Genomic DNA, 18096 nt, shown 5'->3' with positions numbered 1-18096 from the left:
TATGTAGCTTCTTAAAGTTTCTGTGTACTTAGGTAGCTTGGATTTTAATCCTGATTCTGATAATAGCTTGCTGTATATCCTGGATCTCGGTTTACCATCTATGAACTTTAGATATTGAGCAAAACAAGTCAATGAACGTATAATTACAAATACAAGTAATAAGTGTACTGTGAAGGATATGAATATGGTGCATATAGGAGAATACCATTGTGTGTATTGGGAGCTGGGTCCACTTTAGAAAGAGTTGTTAGGACAGGTTTCTAACATTTCAGATACAACCTAAAGTCAGAAGGATAATTCATTTGAAGTTTCTTGTAGTCAGAAGAATCAATATTTGTGAAGGCTCAAAGACAGGAAGGAGTTTTACTCTCTTTGCCTTGAAATTAAAACTTGGTGAAGGCAAGATATCAATCTGTTTTGATTCATCAGGGAGTCACCAGAACCTAACACTGTACCTGGAACATTGTATGTGTTCAGAAAATAGTTGTTGAGTGAATGAATGGGTAACTAAATGGATTTATAAATCAGGTAATTTGTAAGGATCCTTTGAACTTTGACAGTCTACTTTTTTGGTAATTAGAGCTGAGTTTCTGATTTCAAATTTACTGTGGCTGGTGAGTTAATTCCAGTTTGTTTTGTTCCACACAACAAGGTTTTAAGGATTTAGCCTCTAAATCTCTGAGTTCTGGTTACTGGTAGGCTCTCTTGACATTCAAGGACCTCCCTTTGTAGGTTTTGGGGAACAAATTTGGCCTTCCATACTTGGGAAGGAGTTGGTGAGGGCTGAGAGAGAGGGTGGTGTAGTGTTTGGGGGGTAAGGAAGCAAAAAGAAGCACAGGGGAGATGGCCATGACCTTGGTCCTGGGTGTCAAGGTAGGATTGCTGGAGTCCACCTGCTTGCTTTTTTTTTTTTTAACCTTCTCTTATCTCCCATTGGCCAGAGTCCTAACCTAACAAACAGTCTAATGCCAGTCTTGGAGACTGACCCCTGGCTCACTGACATTTACCAGTATCCCACCATGTCTGTGAATGAAGAAATCAGTGCTCACAAGAGTGTCTTTCTGGTGAATACCTTGTCTCTGACCCAGGAGCATCTCCTCACTCCCACCTATAGAGGGCTCTCGGCTGAGGCTGTGGCTCTGGTTACCTGTGTCATCAATGGAGTTGATCGACAACCTAACATACCACCTCCTTTGTGCTTCATTATAACTCACTCAGACTGAGTCGATTATACTCTCTGCACTCTAGCACCATTAGTCTGCGCAAAGCCATCCTTTCTTTTATTTGATCATTTTTCTGCCTCTTTCCTTTCTCCTACCTTTAAACACCCTGTGTGTGTGTGTGTGTGTGTGTGTGTGTGTGTGTGTGTGTTTAGCTTCACTGGGTATGTTTTTAAAGGCAGTGAATGGTATATGCTCTGTATTGGTCTGCTAGGGCTGCCATAATAAAATATCACAGTCTGGGTGGCTTAAAGAACAGAAATGTATTTTGTCACAGTGTGAAAGCTGGAAGTACAAGATCAAGTTATTAACAGGTTTGGTTTCTCCTGAGGCCTCTCTTCTTGACTTGCAGATGGCTGCCTTATTGCTCTAGTTCCCACATGGCCTTTCCTCTATGTGTGTGTGTGTATCCCTGTGTCTCTTTGTGTATCGTAATCTTTTCTTATAAGGACACCAGTCGAACTGGATTGGGGGCCCATCTTAATGGCCTTGTTTTAGTGTAATAACCTTTAAAAAAAAACAGGTTTTATTTATTTATTTGACAGAGAGAGATCACAAAGTAGGCATAGAGACAGGCGGGGGGCAGGAGGAAGCAGGCCCTCTGCTGAGCAGAAAGTCCAATGCAGGGCTCGATCCCAGGACCCTGAGATCATGACCTGAGCTGAAGGCAGAGGCTTAATCCACTGAGCCACCCAGGCACCCCATGTAATCACCTCTTAAATACCTTATCTCCAAATACGGTTGTATTCTGAGAAACGAGAAGTTGGGACCTCAACATATGAATTTGAGGGGAACAGAATTCAGTCCATAACATACTATATATCTTATCATTTCTTCTCTCTCTGTCGACATTCTGTTTTGGATCTCTATCGGTGTTACTACATGCAACGTATAGACAATGCCATTTTTTACTTGTCCATTCTTCAAAAGATGGACCCTCTAATTTGCCCCAGACCCTTTACTACCCTACCACAAACAATGATGCAAAAAACATGCTTGTATACAGCTCCTTGTGGGGCTGCAAGAAGTTCTCTGGATTATATAGCAGAAGTGGACTTGCTTGGATGCAAAGCACACATGTTAAGGATCAGTAAGTAGCTCCAAATTGCTTTCCAGAATCTGGACCAGCTGTGGAGGAGGATTCCTCTTTCCCAACATCATCAGCAGCACTTAATGCCACTTTTTAATCATTTCCAGTCTAATGAGCAAAATAAGTATCTTGTTGTTGTTGTGTTTAGCACAGTTCTGACCACTACTAAAGTTGAGGACCTTTCCATGTGTTTAATAGCCGTTAAGGTTTCTTCACTGATAAGTGTCTATATACTTTGATAATTGTCCTATTTTTTCTTGATAATTTGAGAAGTTCTTTGTATATTCTAGGCATTAATCCTTGTTGGTTTCCCTTCCAGGGGAAACTTGACCCATAGGGCCCTTCTTTAAGGAGGAATCTTGACTTTTGCTCTAGTAGAATCCATCCATTCTCCTCTTCTGGCTTTTTTTCTTTCATGTTTAGTTTCTAAAATTTGCTTTCTTTCCACTGCCCCAATATCACAAAGATATTCTTTTGCATTGTATCATCTTCTTCTATTATTTAGTTGACTCTATATCTCTCACATTTGTATCTTTAATCAATTTGGATCTTATTATTTTTGTAGTCAGTATTGACTGACTACAGTTACTTCTCAATACTAATCCTCTTCTCTGGTTCTTTAGACATATCATCTCACATTTTAGATGGGCATACTGCTATCCATGATAATGTGCCACTCACATTTTATAGACTTCCTTACAGTTAAGTGAAGCCACACAAAACATGACTTAGTTCTCAACAATTTGATACAGCCAAAAGTATGTGAGAGAGTCCTGAGAAGACTTTAAAATGGAGGAGACAAGTTCCCTCTGAATCTTTCTGTCAACAGCCTGGACTGTTGAAATATGCCGGAGTATCAGCAGCCGTATTGAGCCATGGAGGAGTCTTGAGGTTAGGTACAATATGCTGAGGATGGCAGAGCAGAAAGCTAGAAAGGCTTTGGTGATATTACAGAGTTCCAGTATCAGCCCTGCGTCCTACCTCTGGATTTCTTTTACAGGAGAGAGAACTAAGCTTATGCCTTATTTAACCACTGCCACTTTTTTGGTGGGGGGAGTAATACATAGGCAGTTAAACCCAATACCCTAGTGCTAACTAGTATGGTATGGAGAGCCAATCTGATTTTTCTCCATATAGTGAGCCTATTTTTCCAACACCATCTACTAAATGATTCATTCTTTTCCTACTAGTTGTGATATTACCTCTATCATGTATTTAGTTCTTATATATTCATGAATCTATCTGTTGCCAGGATCTCAACTATTAAATCTCACTTTATTTCTCTGTCAGTGTCCCAAAGTTATCAGAAACTATGAGTCCCTGCAAAGAAGACAGCATACTATCATTTCCTCCTCCCTGTTCCCCTATCCCTTCCCCACCCTATGGATATCAGCTAAAATTTTAATTTTGGGTTATTATGGGTATACTTTTTGTTGTTTGTTTTGGCCAAGGCTTAACTAAACAAAAGTAGATCTTACTATAGTCTTTATTTATCCTTTCTTTTTATATCTTGTCGCTTCCTCCTATATTATTCCTCTTCTTGCTGTAATACAGATCCCAAGAGGTCTTTCAGAGAGGTGGTGTGGTAAACTTTCTGAGACATACCTGAAAATGTTTATTCCATTATTACATTTAAATGATAGATTAATTGATTATAAAGTTCAAGATTAAAGTTGTTTTCCTTTAATAATTTAATGAGATTACATATTTATCTTCTATGCTCTTGAGAAATCTGGTTTCCTTTTTCTTTGATGTTCTAAAATTTCACTATAAAATATTTAGAATAGATTTTTTCTTCTTCCCTAATTCAGCATTAAAAATCCTGCCATCCTGGAGTCTTGGATTTTTTTTTTTTTTTATAGGGAGTGGATGAGGGGAACAGGGAGAGGAAGAGAGAGAATCTTAAGTAGGCTTAATCCCAGCATGTGAACCTGACATAGGACTTGATTTCACAACCCTGAGATCATGACCTCAGTTGGACACTTAAAGACTGACCCACCCAGGTGTCCCTTAGATGTTTCTTTAATTCCGGGAGACATTTGGAGATTATTTCCTAAAAAATGTTCTTGTTTTCACTTAGCCCTTATCTGCATCTAGGACTCCTACCAGATGGAAACTGACATGACTTTCACGTCTTTTAACTTCTCTTTCATTCTCTTTATTTTTTTACCCCATCTAAATATGTTCTGGATTGAGTTCCTTGACCTGATCTTCCAGCTCATTAATTTGTTCTTTGACTACAATAATTCTGTTTTTAAAGCCATTTGTTGTATTATTCTCCATCACAGTATGTCCTAATGCCTATTTTTCATAATTGCTTTCCTCTGTATCATGTTTCCAATATTCCTCCTTATATGTCTGAATATTATCTACTTATTTATTTAAAATCTTTTAGTTACATTAGTTGTGCTTTTTTAGTGCAAATTTTTTATTTGCTTCCATTTTATAGTGTTTATGTTTACAGGCTATCTCATTGTCTGTTCCTTGAGGTTATCAGCTAACTTGGTGTTCTGCAGGCCTTCTGTTTGCCCTTCTAGATCCACTTTCCACTTTCCCCACCCTGCTCAGTGTTTCTGAGCCTGGCCTGTGCAAATGACATCTACATGATCCCTTGTCCTCTGGCTTCCTGTTGGGTTCAGTCACCAGGGAGACCCAGCAGGAGAACGGTGGGAGGGAAGAATGTGCAGTCAAGGACGCTTATTCTCTCACTTCTCTCCCTATGGTGTTGGCTGTGTCCTTGACTGAATGTCAGAACTCCTATCAAGACCTCTTCCAAAGACTTTCTTCCTGTGAGTCTGATACCTCCTACCCTCTCCCTCTCCCAGGCTGTGACTAGCACTTGTGTACTGCTATGTGCTGGCCACATAATTATAAATAGTCTTATTTATTGAAGTCTTATTACTAAAGTCCTCTCAAATGATCAGTTTGGGTATGCCACCATTTCCTGCTGGGACCCTGACTAGCATATTCAACTAGCGTTATTTACCTGGAGAAAGGGACTAAAGCTGATTCGACTCTGCCTAAGGTCTCTCCAAGTGAGTTAGACAGGGAGCATGATACCAAGTGACTTTGAGGGAGTGCCCCCTGCTGGAGAGGCCCTTGTGTTGAAATTCAGGCTTAAGCCTCCCTTGCCTCATTCCTTCTGTCCTGGGAGCTCAGTCACTCTTCTCAGGAACTGCTTTTATCCAGAGATGTTGCAATTGCTCAAACTATGGGGTGGTTTGAGGAGGGGCAGGTTTCTCGTTTGCCAACTCATCTGCCTTTATGCTTCTATTCTTTACCTCTACAGCTTCAGAGCTTCCAGGATATTCTCTGCCTGGCCTTGTGGTTGTAGCGGAGAAGTCAACTCAGGGCAATGCTGGGGAGAGAAAAGAGTTAAACTAAAAAGTTCTCTGCTGGTCTGTCCCCATTTGGAGCTTCAGAGCTTGCGTCACCATCTACCCACCCCAGACCCAACCACCTCCTATTTCTCAAAGAATCTCTCATTGTTTTTGTTATGTTTTGTTTTTTAAAGTTGGAGAACCAGCTCTGAGCTCTTCAGTTTCTCTCGGGTCCAGTTTGGCGACAGGAATCATCCATGGAATTCCTTGGATCTGTAAATTGAATGTGATTGCTCAAACAGATACCTATGTTTTCTCAGCATTGACATTCTGATTCACCAGGGCAATAACTGTTTGCCCAAGGCAGCCTCTCCACTGCCATTGACTCCCCCCTGATAATAGACAAGGCCAACCTTCAGAGGTCATGCAGTCTACCCTCCTTGGAAAATCTGCACCAAACTGTATCACAAAGAGGCAGCTAGGAAATCTCTGCTCAGGTATGGGAAGGTCTGGCTGTACCTTCTGTGTGTATTCTACCTTCCACTGTCTTGAATAATAAAGTGGACATTCTGATGTATCATCCAGGTTCCCCTTTCAGGAATGAAGGACTTACTACCCCTCTTGGGAGGGCTGCTAGCAAAAGACAGTCTTTAGGCATCAGCCCTTTTGGGAGATTGCCTTAACTGAAGAGATAAGAGATATGATGATGATGACAATGAGGATGATGCTTAGTGTTAACGGAGGAATCAAAGAACTATTCAACATAGACCCCGCCTTTAGTAGCTTACAGTCTTGTTAGGAAGATGATGCATAAATAAAAAGAAGAATAATTGAGAATACAAGACAATAAGCCACAGGGTTGAGATGGGCAGTAGTTACAGTAATTTGGGAATTTGAAGGGATAGGCGCGATGTCCCTTTGGTCAAGGCTAGACAAGCTAGATTCTGTATAAAGGAGGGATTTGTAAAGGGTCTTGAGGCTTGATGAAATCCGCTAGGGCAAATTGCAAATGTGGTGATTTAGAGATTTCCTAACTCTATCAGATACTATCTTATTTCCAATAAGATGGATACACACTTGGGAGAGTGTATCCTTGCAATGACCATGGGAACAATCAATAAAGCTGGATTTTATTTTAAAAAACATGCCTACTCATCTTCACAAGACCCTGTGAGACAGACATGATTATTATTCCCACCTTCCAGATAAGGAAGTGAGGCCCATGATGGCTAAGTGACTTGCACAGATTACACAGCTCGCAGGTGGTTGTCTTGGGATCCAAATCCAAGGAGTCCAAGCCATTGAGCAAATGTTTTCCTGCCCTATTTCCAAGGCAGGCAACTGCTTTCCTCGGAGACACCAAAAGATGAGAATTGGATTGAATCTGTTTATGAAGTGATAGTTATGGATAAGCTACGCTGCCTCTGGGAAGAAGAGCTTGTTTATCATTTCTCATCTTTTCTCCAAAAGCAATTTTTGCAGCAGCTCAAGTTATATCCCTAGTAAATGAAACAGGTGCTCATTAGGCCTCCGGGCTGGTGTAGCTCTCACTTTGCAGTTGCTGTAAGAGGTGGAGAAGATGAACAACCCTAAATGTTCACTATGGAAACCTGGACATCGTTTCTATTCATGTGGAGCTCATTAACCTCAGTTTCTTCGAACTGAGTTTTATAAAACAGGCAAGTGTTTCTGGGTGGGGAAGGACAAAGGAGAGGAAGTTGGTATATCTTAAAAAAAAGGAAAAAAAAACCAGAAGCAATGGAAAACCATCCCCTTCCTTTCCCCTTTTATGGTAGTCTCTGAAGCACATATATATAGACTGCCTTGATTTTTTAGTGAAAATTAATAAGACATTTATTTTATTTTATTTTATTTTATTTTTGACACAAATAGACACAGCGAGAGAGGGAACACAAGCAGGGGGAGTGGGAGGGGGAGAAGCAGACCTCCCGCCGAGCAGACCCCCCGCCGAGCAGGGACCCCCCCCCCCCCCCACCACCAATGCTGGGCTCCATCCCAGGACCCTGGGATCATGACCGAGCCAAAGGCAGACGCTTAACAACTGAGCCACCCAGCCGCCCCAAGACATTTATTTTAGAGATGGGACAATTCCTCATCTGATGGCTGAGCTCTCTTGAGTTCAGCCTTTGTGGCTTTAATGAGCAGAGAATGTGGGTACTGGGAGATGTCTGAACAGACCCCATCCAGCCTGTGCAGAGACAGATGACAGGCTTCTACAAACAGAGGGAAAGCTATGTATTGATCCAAGGGATTCCTGAAGTCACTGATTTCACTTTAATGACTCCTCTTTGGTAGAGTGTCTGCTGCCATTCACCTGAGGGTAAACACAGGATCAAAGTTCTGATTCCTCCAGGATTAATCATTTTCTTCTTTATCTGCATCAAAGTTCTTTGATATGGCAAAACTTCCTTTTTCAGTTGAACTCACTGTATGTTTAGATTGCAGTCAGTAATGGTAAATATTGACCGGAGGGGTCATTGCTTACTTGAGGGAAAGGAACTTAACATTTGCAATTGTTTTTTACCCTACTTCTTTCCATAAAAAGGGTTTATTTAAAAATCCTATTAATCTGAGAAAAGAGAGTTTGGCCAAAAGTCTTTCACTGTTTCATCTTCTTATTTCAAAACACTGGAGGGAATTTTTCTAATTCTACGTGGGTTTGGCAACAAAGTTAGTATAAGCTCATGTTTGGAGTCACAAACTTGAGTTGATTTGTAGTTCTAACCTTCTCATTTCCTAACACAGGGCCAGATAACAGTCTTTATAAAAGGATGTAATGATAACACCCAGATTTTACAGTGGTTTTGAGTTTCAAAAGATATAATAATTATAAAGAATTTAGTTCAGTGTCTGGCACATAAATGCTCAGCAAATATGAGCTATCAATGCAATTATTTTATATTATTTCAAAATTTATATGTATGTAAATTAGAGTGTGTGTGTTTGCATAATTTAAAAACTATAGATAACAATCTGAATGTAAGTGGGCTCAGCGATTTTCCTCAAAGATCAATAAGTCTTAAAAACCTTTGAATAGAGTGTCATCTGTATAGGGCTATCCAACATGATTTGTAAAAATTAGGCATGCACATCAGGCCACTTTGATGTTGTACTTTAAAATAGTGAATATATTTTCACTTTATAATTTATAATTCAAATTCATAGATTTGCTATGCCCACTGTAGTTAAAATAACATGTACATATAAAAAAATAACATCTAGGGCACCTGGGTGCCTCAGTTGGTTAAGTGGCTGCCTTCATCTTGGGTACTGAACCCAGGGTCCTGGGATGGAGTCCCACATTGGGCTCCCTGCTCAGTGGGGAGTCTGCTTCTCTCTCTGCCCCTCCCCCCGCTCTTTATCTCACTGTCTCTCTCTCAAATAAACAAATAGGATATTAAAAAAAAATAACATGTATATAAATACAAAATAATTGAAATGATTATATGCTAACTGAATATGCACACTGTATGTGTGTGTGTATGTTTCAATGTAAATGTGACCATCAGTGTTTCAAATAGGGAACCATAGGTGCCTGTCAATAAATGACAATGGCCTTTTAAAAAAAAATCATTGACAACTGGGGAATTGAATTTTAGAATCACTTGTATATATTTTTTCAAAAGGCAGATCCCTGGGCCTCCCTCTGGACTTAGTGGATCAGAATTTCTAGGAAAAGGATCCAAATATTTGCACCTTTAATATAACAGTACTGCCATAAACAACTTGAAAACTAGGGAAATTATATGGAAGTATGGTTTTAGACACTGTAACAGGTTGTGCAAGACTGTGATCCCTGGAAGGAGGCAAACAAATGAGCTGAGCCCTTCCATTGCCTGGAGGCTATTTCCAGACCTCAGCTCAGCAGGAAGGAACCCAGAGTCTGAGGTTTTTGCTGCAGGGTTCAGGGAGCTGCCAGTCTTTTTAATTTTAGCCATTCCGGTGGGAGTGTATTGGTATCTCATTGTGGTTTTAGTTTGCGTATTTCCCTAATTTGTAATAATACTGAGTAGCTTTTCAGGTATTTATTGGCCACTTGGTATCTTTCTGGAGGATTTCTATATTTTTCTTATGGAGTTGTAGAAAGTATTTTTACATATTCTGGATACAAGCCCTTTGTCTATGTTTTTCAAATTTCAAATATCTAAAAAACTCTGTGGTTTGCCCTTCATCCTCTTATAGGTGTCTTTTCCTTTAGGCACGGGAGTTTCCACATTTAATTTATTCCAATTTATTCATCTTTTCCTTAACAGTTAGTGCTTTATGTGTTCCATTTAAGAACTCTTCACCAAAGTTACTTTATGAAGATTTTCTCCTTTTTTTTTTTTTTGTTTTTAAATTTTCCTACAGTCTCACAGTAGCTGAATCTTACTTTGTGTTCTCTTTTGTGGATATTCAATTGACCCACCATCAATCGTCACATAAATCAGGGGTCCATATGAGGGAGGGCCTTTTGCTGAATTCTATTCCATTCCAAGTCTGTTAGTCTGTCTCTGTGCCAATACTCCAGTCTCAGTTATAGTAGCTTTATAACAGATCTTATACCAGTAACCTGGTACCTCCAATACTGTTCTTTCTTGTCGAGATTATCTTAGCAATTATTCTATTTCCATATACATTTCAGAATGTTGATCAATTTCTACCTTTCACTGTCAGTGGTAGTAAGTGTGTCCTGGGAATTTTTCCATTTTACCTAAATTTCCTAATCTCTCGTAATCCTAATATCCTCATATTGTCCTTTTCATTGTAAGAAGGACCAGTGGTAATATTTCTTTTTCATTTGTATTATTGGTTATATGTGCCTTCCCTCTCTTTCTTTGATCAGTCATACCAAGATATTACCAGTTTTCGTGGTTTTTCTAAGGAATACTTTTTGTGGCTGTGTTAATCTTTCTTCTATGTTTTTCTTCTTAAGAAATTTCTGCTCTCTGCTTGTACTTACTTTGGGTTTCATTTTATTTTATTTTTGTGACTTCTTCAGATGGATACTTAAGTCACTGATTTGAAGCCCCTTTGCTTTTCTAACATATATATTGACATCTACTTACTTCCCTCTAAGCACTGCTTTGGTTTCATTATATGAACTTTTAAAGTCTGATTTTCATTATTATTCAATTCAAGTAGCTTCTAATTTCCATTATAACTTCTGGATCACATGGGTTATTTTTAAGTGTGTTATTTAAGTTCCAAATGTACAGAAATTTTCTAGGTTTTCTGTGTGTGTATGTGGTATTACTGATATCTGACTTCCACAATGATCAAGGAATATACTCTCTAATTTTAATCCTATGAAATGTATTAGAGAAGCTGATGAACTAGCATGTGGTTAGTTTTCATAAATGGTTGTACAGCTGTTGAGTGCACTGTTCTACATATGATAGGTCAACCATATTAATCATTGAGTTCTTAGTATTAGTTATTATTAACACTAGGATTTATAGCTAGAGCATCTATTTCATTCCTCTTTTTTATTTCTGTGCTGAAATTCTCTATTTTATTCTGTTGGTTCCTTGAAACTATTATTTTAAAGTTCATGGCTGGTAACTCCATTGGACAAAATAATATACATCTATCATCTGTTTTATGATCTGGGCTTTCAAATAAGGCCCATCTTCTCAAATACCAAAATGTTTTTATTGGGTACCAGACATTATATATAAAAATGGAGAGGAAATGGAAGCTCTGCATAATGTTACCTTCCTTCAAAGAGAATTATCTTTTATCTCTGCAAGTGGACCTTGAGCTAGGATCTCCAGCTCACCCTACATTCAGGAATCACAGTGATCTGAAGTTGGATGTCAGTACCTGGGAGGGGGCTGGCCTAGTTCCAGTTTACTCTTAGTCCTTGTATATAATCCTTTGGAATCCCTTTAGAGATAGATTCCTTTTCTTTGACAAACCTTGAACTTCAGCTTTTGCACCATAGACTTGTATCTGCTAAAAGTTCTGCTCAGCTGCTCATTGGCTGCTTGTAACAATAGTATCTCTCTTGAAAGGATCATGGTACCAAATGCCAAACTCACCTCTTGGGGCTTCCTTCCTCTACCTAGGATATTCTCCCCACACATCTTAGCTGTCTTGCGGGGTGTGTGTGTGTGTGTGTGTGTGTGTGTGTGTGTGTTTTCCAGGTTTTATTAGTTCTCTATGGGGAATTTGGCCCAAAAAACTAATTTTCAATGGCAAAAATGTAGAACTCCTAGACCAGAGAATTTTATGCTAACGAAGTAACCTCATCTCATCTTATGTGTTAATTGGTTCAGTAAACACAGAACTATGTCTGGAACTATGCTGGCGGATTCAAGAGCTAAAAAAAAAAAAAAAAAAAAAAAATGATTGTTGCTGTTTTAAGTCTCTAAGTTTCAGAATGACTTGCTCTATCCCCATGGCCTGTGGACTGCAGATTTGGTACTTGTGCTTGATTTGGGAACTGCCACGAGAAAAACCCAAAGATGTCATTGACTTTGACACCACATGGCTGGTTGTGGAAGCTGTAAGGGTCACAAGAAGAACATTAGCAAAAAACTAAAGGGCCTAGTGTTACAAGAAGTCTAAAAGGCCTTGAGGAAGCTGTCAGTAAGGGCCTAAAGGGGCCTAAAGGAAGGAGAGGAAAGGAGAGGAAAATATTGCTAGATGCTAGAAAAACAGGGTCCTTGTTATATAGTGGCAGAATATGAAAAATAGAAAATGTAATATAGTAATAAATTTGATAATCTAACTAAGGAAGTTTTCATGAAGAACTTTGATGGTTCTGCTTGGAGTTTTTAGCTGCCTATAATAATATAGGAAAAGAAAAGTAAACCAAAAAAAGGAACCATGGCCCCCAGAACTCTAAGATGGCCCCGTGATCTCTATGTCCTGGTGTTGCACCCAAGGCTAGGTTGGTCTAGCAGAAGGAGTGATATGGCAGAAGGAATTTCACAGATGTAATTAGTGTCCCATCAGTTAACTTTCGGCTCATCAAGAGATTATCCTAGGCGGGCTTGACCCAATCAGGTGAGACCTTTACTGTGAAGACACTTGAAGTGTGAGGGTCCATGGAAAAGCCACATGGCAAGATCCTGAAAGCTGAGAGCAGGAGGAAATGGGATTTCAGTTACACAACCCAAGGATATCCGTTCTGCCATCACCCGAGGGAGCATGGAAGCAGGTCTTTCTCCGGTTGAGCACCCAGGTGAGGAAAGCTGGCTGGCACCTTGAACTTCTGCCTGGTGAGACCATGAGTAGAGCATCCAGTTAGAGTATGCTGGACTCCTGATCCACAGAAACCGTGAGATAATACATTTGTGTTGCTTTGAGCTAGTTTGTGATAATTTGATATGCAGAAATAAAAAATGAATACAGCAATTTTTTGATCTCCAGCAAAATTGTAAAGGAACCAGGACTCTTTCGACTTGAAAAGAAAAGTGTGTATTTTCTTAGTCTCTGAAGATGGCAAGCTATTCTCAAATTAAGAAATGGCTTCCAGGCAAAGATCAAATCTAGGTTGGACCTGTAAGTTCCTTCTTGTAAAAACCTCAGAATAACTTAAGATGCCACCTCCTAGACTCTCTCAGAGAGACAGAAGTTCTTCTGAAGAAGTCAGGATGTACCTCACTGACTCTGTTGAACAGTGGAGTTTCTTAGACTCCAAAGGGATTGTCACACAGTGATTTATAAGGTCTGCAGGTGGAAGAGAGCTTATCTTAAAGAGATCTGAGCTTGTGGCTATCTCGACCCATGTGCACATGAAACTGATAACATGACGCATGGAGAACCCCCAGAACACAAGAGAAGTTTGTTGCTGGAAGCGCTGGGAGCTTGAGCTGAGTGTGAAGAACCAAGGCACAGCACCAGGCTTTCATCAAGAAGTGAGTGATACATGCCTAACTGTTCACCAGAACTACCTCAGACCTGTGACCGCTGCAAGCTTCCCCTAGTGCTTCCTCCGGTTTCAGCTTCAACCTTTGAATCAACTTCCTGACTTCCAGACCTACCTCTCCTCCATGATGGTAGTGGCGAGACTTAGCCAAAGTAGCTTATGTCTTGCACCAGAGCCCACAGTTTCTGAGCCCACAGTGCTACTCTGATGGTAAGGTTTTGTGTTTTTTTTTGTAAGATTTTATTTATTTATTTGTCTGAGAGAGAGAGAGAGAGAGAGAGAGCGCATACATGAGTGGAGAAGGAGCAGAGGGAGAAACAGGCTCCCCGTTCAGCAGGGAGCCTGAGGTGGGACTCGATCCCAGGATCCTGGGATCATGACCTGAGCCGAAGGCAGATGCTCAACCAACTTAGTCACCTGAGCATCCTGGTGAGGAACTTGTGACGCAAGCTTTTGTGATTTAGATCTGTGTTCTGGCTCAGGAGCCCTTGAGCTGCCACAGACCTTCCAAATGGAAGGAGAGCAAGATTGTCAGGGGAAGGGGACAGATCAACTGGCTCCTCCTTTTTTGCCTTCAAGATTCCCCATCCTCACCATCATTGAGTGAGAGTGAATATGTGTGCAAGCATGTGTGTATGCATGTGTGTATGTCTGGGGGGAGTGGTGATTTTCCAAGAGGTTCCTCCAGCAACTCTCCCCTAACCTCTCCTTCCCAAACTGGTATGTACCCTTCTCCAATGAAACAACTTCCTTTGCCCCTTTATAACCAAATCTGTGTCCCATACTTTTAAAAGAAAAAAAACACCCAGAGAGCTCTTTTGTCAAACACAGGGCATGTAAGAAAGAGAGGGGCTCATATCAGACATTGCAAAGGAGCTGATCTACTAATTATTCCCTCAGCAGGGGATCTCCATTGGCCAGTCACTTGGTAGCAATGCCCAGATGTCCCAGATGTGTCCCTTGCACTCCCAGGATGTCCTCAGGAGCAAAGGGCAGCCTCTGCACAGATGCAGGGGAAAAGCAAGAAGAAAACCCCGCCACTCGTGCACATTCCTCTCAGCCACGCTTCAGAAAAGAAAATGCGGGATGATTAATGGCATAGTTCCCCTCTGGCCACTGCACCCGAAAGGACATACTTTCTTAAAATCAAAGAGCCCGAGAAAAGAGTTGTCTACGATGAGCTGCACGTGTTTTTTTTCCTTTCCCCAGGGAAAACCTGTCCGACTTTGGGTTTCACCACTCATAAATTATCAAGTTATTTCTCACTTATGGCACAAATATCAGTCTGGTTGGTTTATGCGCCCACACATCAGCTGAGACTCGAGAGAGCTAAATTTACAAAACATTAAATCAATAAGCATGTGTGAATGGGCAAACAGCGTGATCTCCTTAACTTAATAAGGCCACGACATTACTGTTAATCATCTGTTTTGCAACTTCTGAAGTTTCCCCCCTCTTCTAATTTTATAGTGTTGCTAGAAGCCTAGATGAGCGAAGGTCCTCCTGTCAGAAGAAGAGAACAATGTACCTTGAACTAGGAAATGAGAGCTATTCCCAGGGAGATAGGGCCATAATAATATCCAGAGTGTGGCTAGCTTTGCGTGTTGTTGTATTTATTAGGAAGAAATAATTAGAGTGCGGTTGCTGTGTTGTTGAAACAGAGGAAGCCTGGAACAGACAGGCATGCCCAGTGTCTCAGGAAAATACCAAACTTCCAGATGGGGAGTCGGGGGACAATGTAGGAGCCAATGAATAAAAATAACACTCTTCTCCCTCTTGTGGTCTGGGGGTCCCCCCAAAATATGGTTCTGAATCCCCAAGAACAGACTGTCTCTTCACACACACAAAATCCCTCTGTAGAGAAGCACCCACCCCCACTCTGGGCTCTTCTTCCACGGTACGACCCCAGTGTCCTGACAGGCAAGTCTGGGGTACTTACACTGCATTATTTTCCAATGCCCAGAACTTTTTCCAAGTCGGGGGGTGGGATTTCATCTGGTGGAAGATATTAACGGCTACTACAGATTGGTGGAAGCTTGGTGGAAATGTAAAGAAGGACAATTGCTGAGCTGCTGAACACAATCCAGAGGGGCTCTGGATGAGGGCTGGCGAGGGGTGGAATGTGGGAGTGAGGAGAGAGATGGAAAGCAGGCATTAAGTAGAAGTCAGTGTAAGCACATAGAGAGGACTGCCCCTCAGGACGCTGATTGGCGGAGTCTGCCCCTGCATGCATTCACTTGGCCAGCACACAGACCAGCTCTCAGCCTACTTCATTCTAGATTGAGTCCTTCTTCTTGACTCTATCACTGTTGCCACACATAAACAGAGCTCCGAGGCAGCTTTTCTACTCAGGAATGAGATTGATCAAGAAAATATACCAACATTTGCAACAGGAGAAAATCCTTATCTGCTCTGCAGAAAGAGTAATCTAGTCCATGTTTACATGTGAATGGACAACAAATCATAGGAAGAAAACAGGAATCTGGAAATCAGAGTCTAAGATAAAGAAAATATCTGATCCGCATTAAATACGAGATAAGTGGGCGCCTCGGTGGCTCAGTCAGTTAAGTGGCTACCTTCGGCTCATGTCACGATCTTGGGGTCTGGAGATCAAGCCCATGGAGATCAAGATCATGTCGGGCTCCCTGCTCAGTGGGGAGTCTGCTTCCTCTTCTCCCCTCTCCCTCCTCATGCTCTCTCTCACCATCTCTCAAATAATAAATAAAATCTTTAGAAAATATATGAGATAATTTAGTGAAGAATAAAAAACAGAAGCAAAGCTAAAATTAGACTTTCAGAGAGATTCAAGAATGTATTTTGAAGCATATGTATATTTTTAAAATTCATGAAATATCTCTGAGGGATCACAACGACTTGATAACAAGCTCGTCCCTAGAGCTGGGACCTGGTTGAAAGAGAGCTTAGTTGCCACTACATTTTTTTTTTTTTTATTTGACAGACAGAGATCACAAGTAGGCAGAGAGGCAGGCAGAGAGAGAGAGAGAGAGGAGGAAGCAGACTCCCTGCTGAGCAGAGAGCCTGATGCCCTGATGCGGGGCTCGATCTCAGGACCCTGGGATCATGACCTGAGCCGAAGGCAGAGGCTTTAACCGACTGGCCCACACAGGCACCCCTACATTTTTTTTTTTTTAACTATTGAGTTTTGTCCCAGGAGCATATATTACTATCTAACTTAATAAACTAATAAAATAATAATATAGCCATAAACTGAGAACAAAGTACTATAGAAGAGGAACAGAAGATAAGAAGGAACTCTTGGAAAGTAAACAGTGGTGGAATAGCAGAAGAGTTTGGATAGCACAGCAAAGCTACAGAGAGACAACAAGTCTCACTAAAATGAACTTCAAGAAAAGAAAACGAGGAAAAAGGAAGATACTATTAAAGAAATGATAGAAGAAAATTTCTCAGAGCTAGAGACATGAATCTTGATTGAAATTGCCTTTCTCACAGTTCTTCTCTTCTACTGCTTTAAAAGGGAACTGCATAAAACTATAATTAATAATAATTTATAGCGGCGCCTGGGTGGCTCAGTGGGTTAAAGCCTCTGCCTTCGGCTCAGGTCATGATCTCAGGGTCCTGGGATCAAGCCCCGCATCGGGCTCTCTGCTCCATGGGGAGCCTGCTTCCTCGCCTCTCTCTGCCTGCCTCTCTGCCTACTTGTGATCTCTGTCTGTCAAGTAAATAAATAAAATCTTAAAAAAATAATTTATAACTAATAAAACTATGCTGGTGGACTTATGACTTATAAAGGTGTAGTTTGTGTGACAGTAACAGCCCAAGAAGGGAGGAAGAAAGGGACATGTTTTGGGGAAAAGTTCCTATATAATGGTGAAATTAAGTTAGTATTAAGCTGAGCTGGATTATTTTAAATTAAGAGTGAGTTTACTTACCGAATTTTGAGAAGGGTGCCTGAAAAAAGACCCACAAATTGACATGATTGTGAAATTTCAGGACTCTAGGGGTAAAGAAAAGATCCTAAATACTTACATGGAATAAAAAGAAGTCAGCATATAAAAGGGTAAGAGTCAGACTGGCATCAAAGCAATGCTTTCCAAATTCTGAGGATAATGATTTTCAAGCTAGAATCCTCCATCCAGTCAATTTTCAATCAACAATGGTGGTCACATAAAGACAATGTTAGATATACAGAGTCTCAGGAAATTTGCATATAAAATTTTCATTGTAAAGAACTTCCCGAGAAAATTAGATTAAAAGGAAAAAAAAGAATTTGAAAGGGGTTGTAGGGTGCAAGAAATGATGGCATTAACTCAGTGCCCACTCTAAAGAAATTCCAGGGGGGAGAATTGAGCAGCAAGCCTGGAAAGCCAAGCCATTGGCCCAAATTGGAATAGCAAATCAGGGGACTCCTGTAAGAGTGGGTTTAAGTGAAAACTAAAAGAGAACAAAGGTAGCTTTACCCGTGTCTGTGAAATACCATCAATATCTTCTCTTCCTCTGATTTACTCACCTGACAAAGCAATGTAGGTTAAACTCAGCTCTCTGCCTATGCTGTGTCTACACGTCAGGAGCTGCTCTTGACTGGGGAGACAACTGCATTTGGGGTGA

This window comes from Mustela nigripes, chromosome 4 (genome assembly GCF_022355385.1).
Source record: "Mustela nigripes isolate SB6536 chromosome 4, MUSNIG.SB6536, whole genome shotgun sequence".
NCBI lineage: Eukaryota > Metazoa > Chordata > Mammalia > Carnivora > Mustelidae > Mustela > Mustela nigripes.
This window is presented reverse-complemented; position numbering follows the sequence as displayed.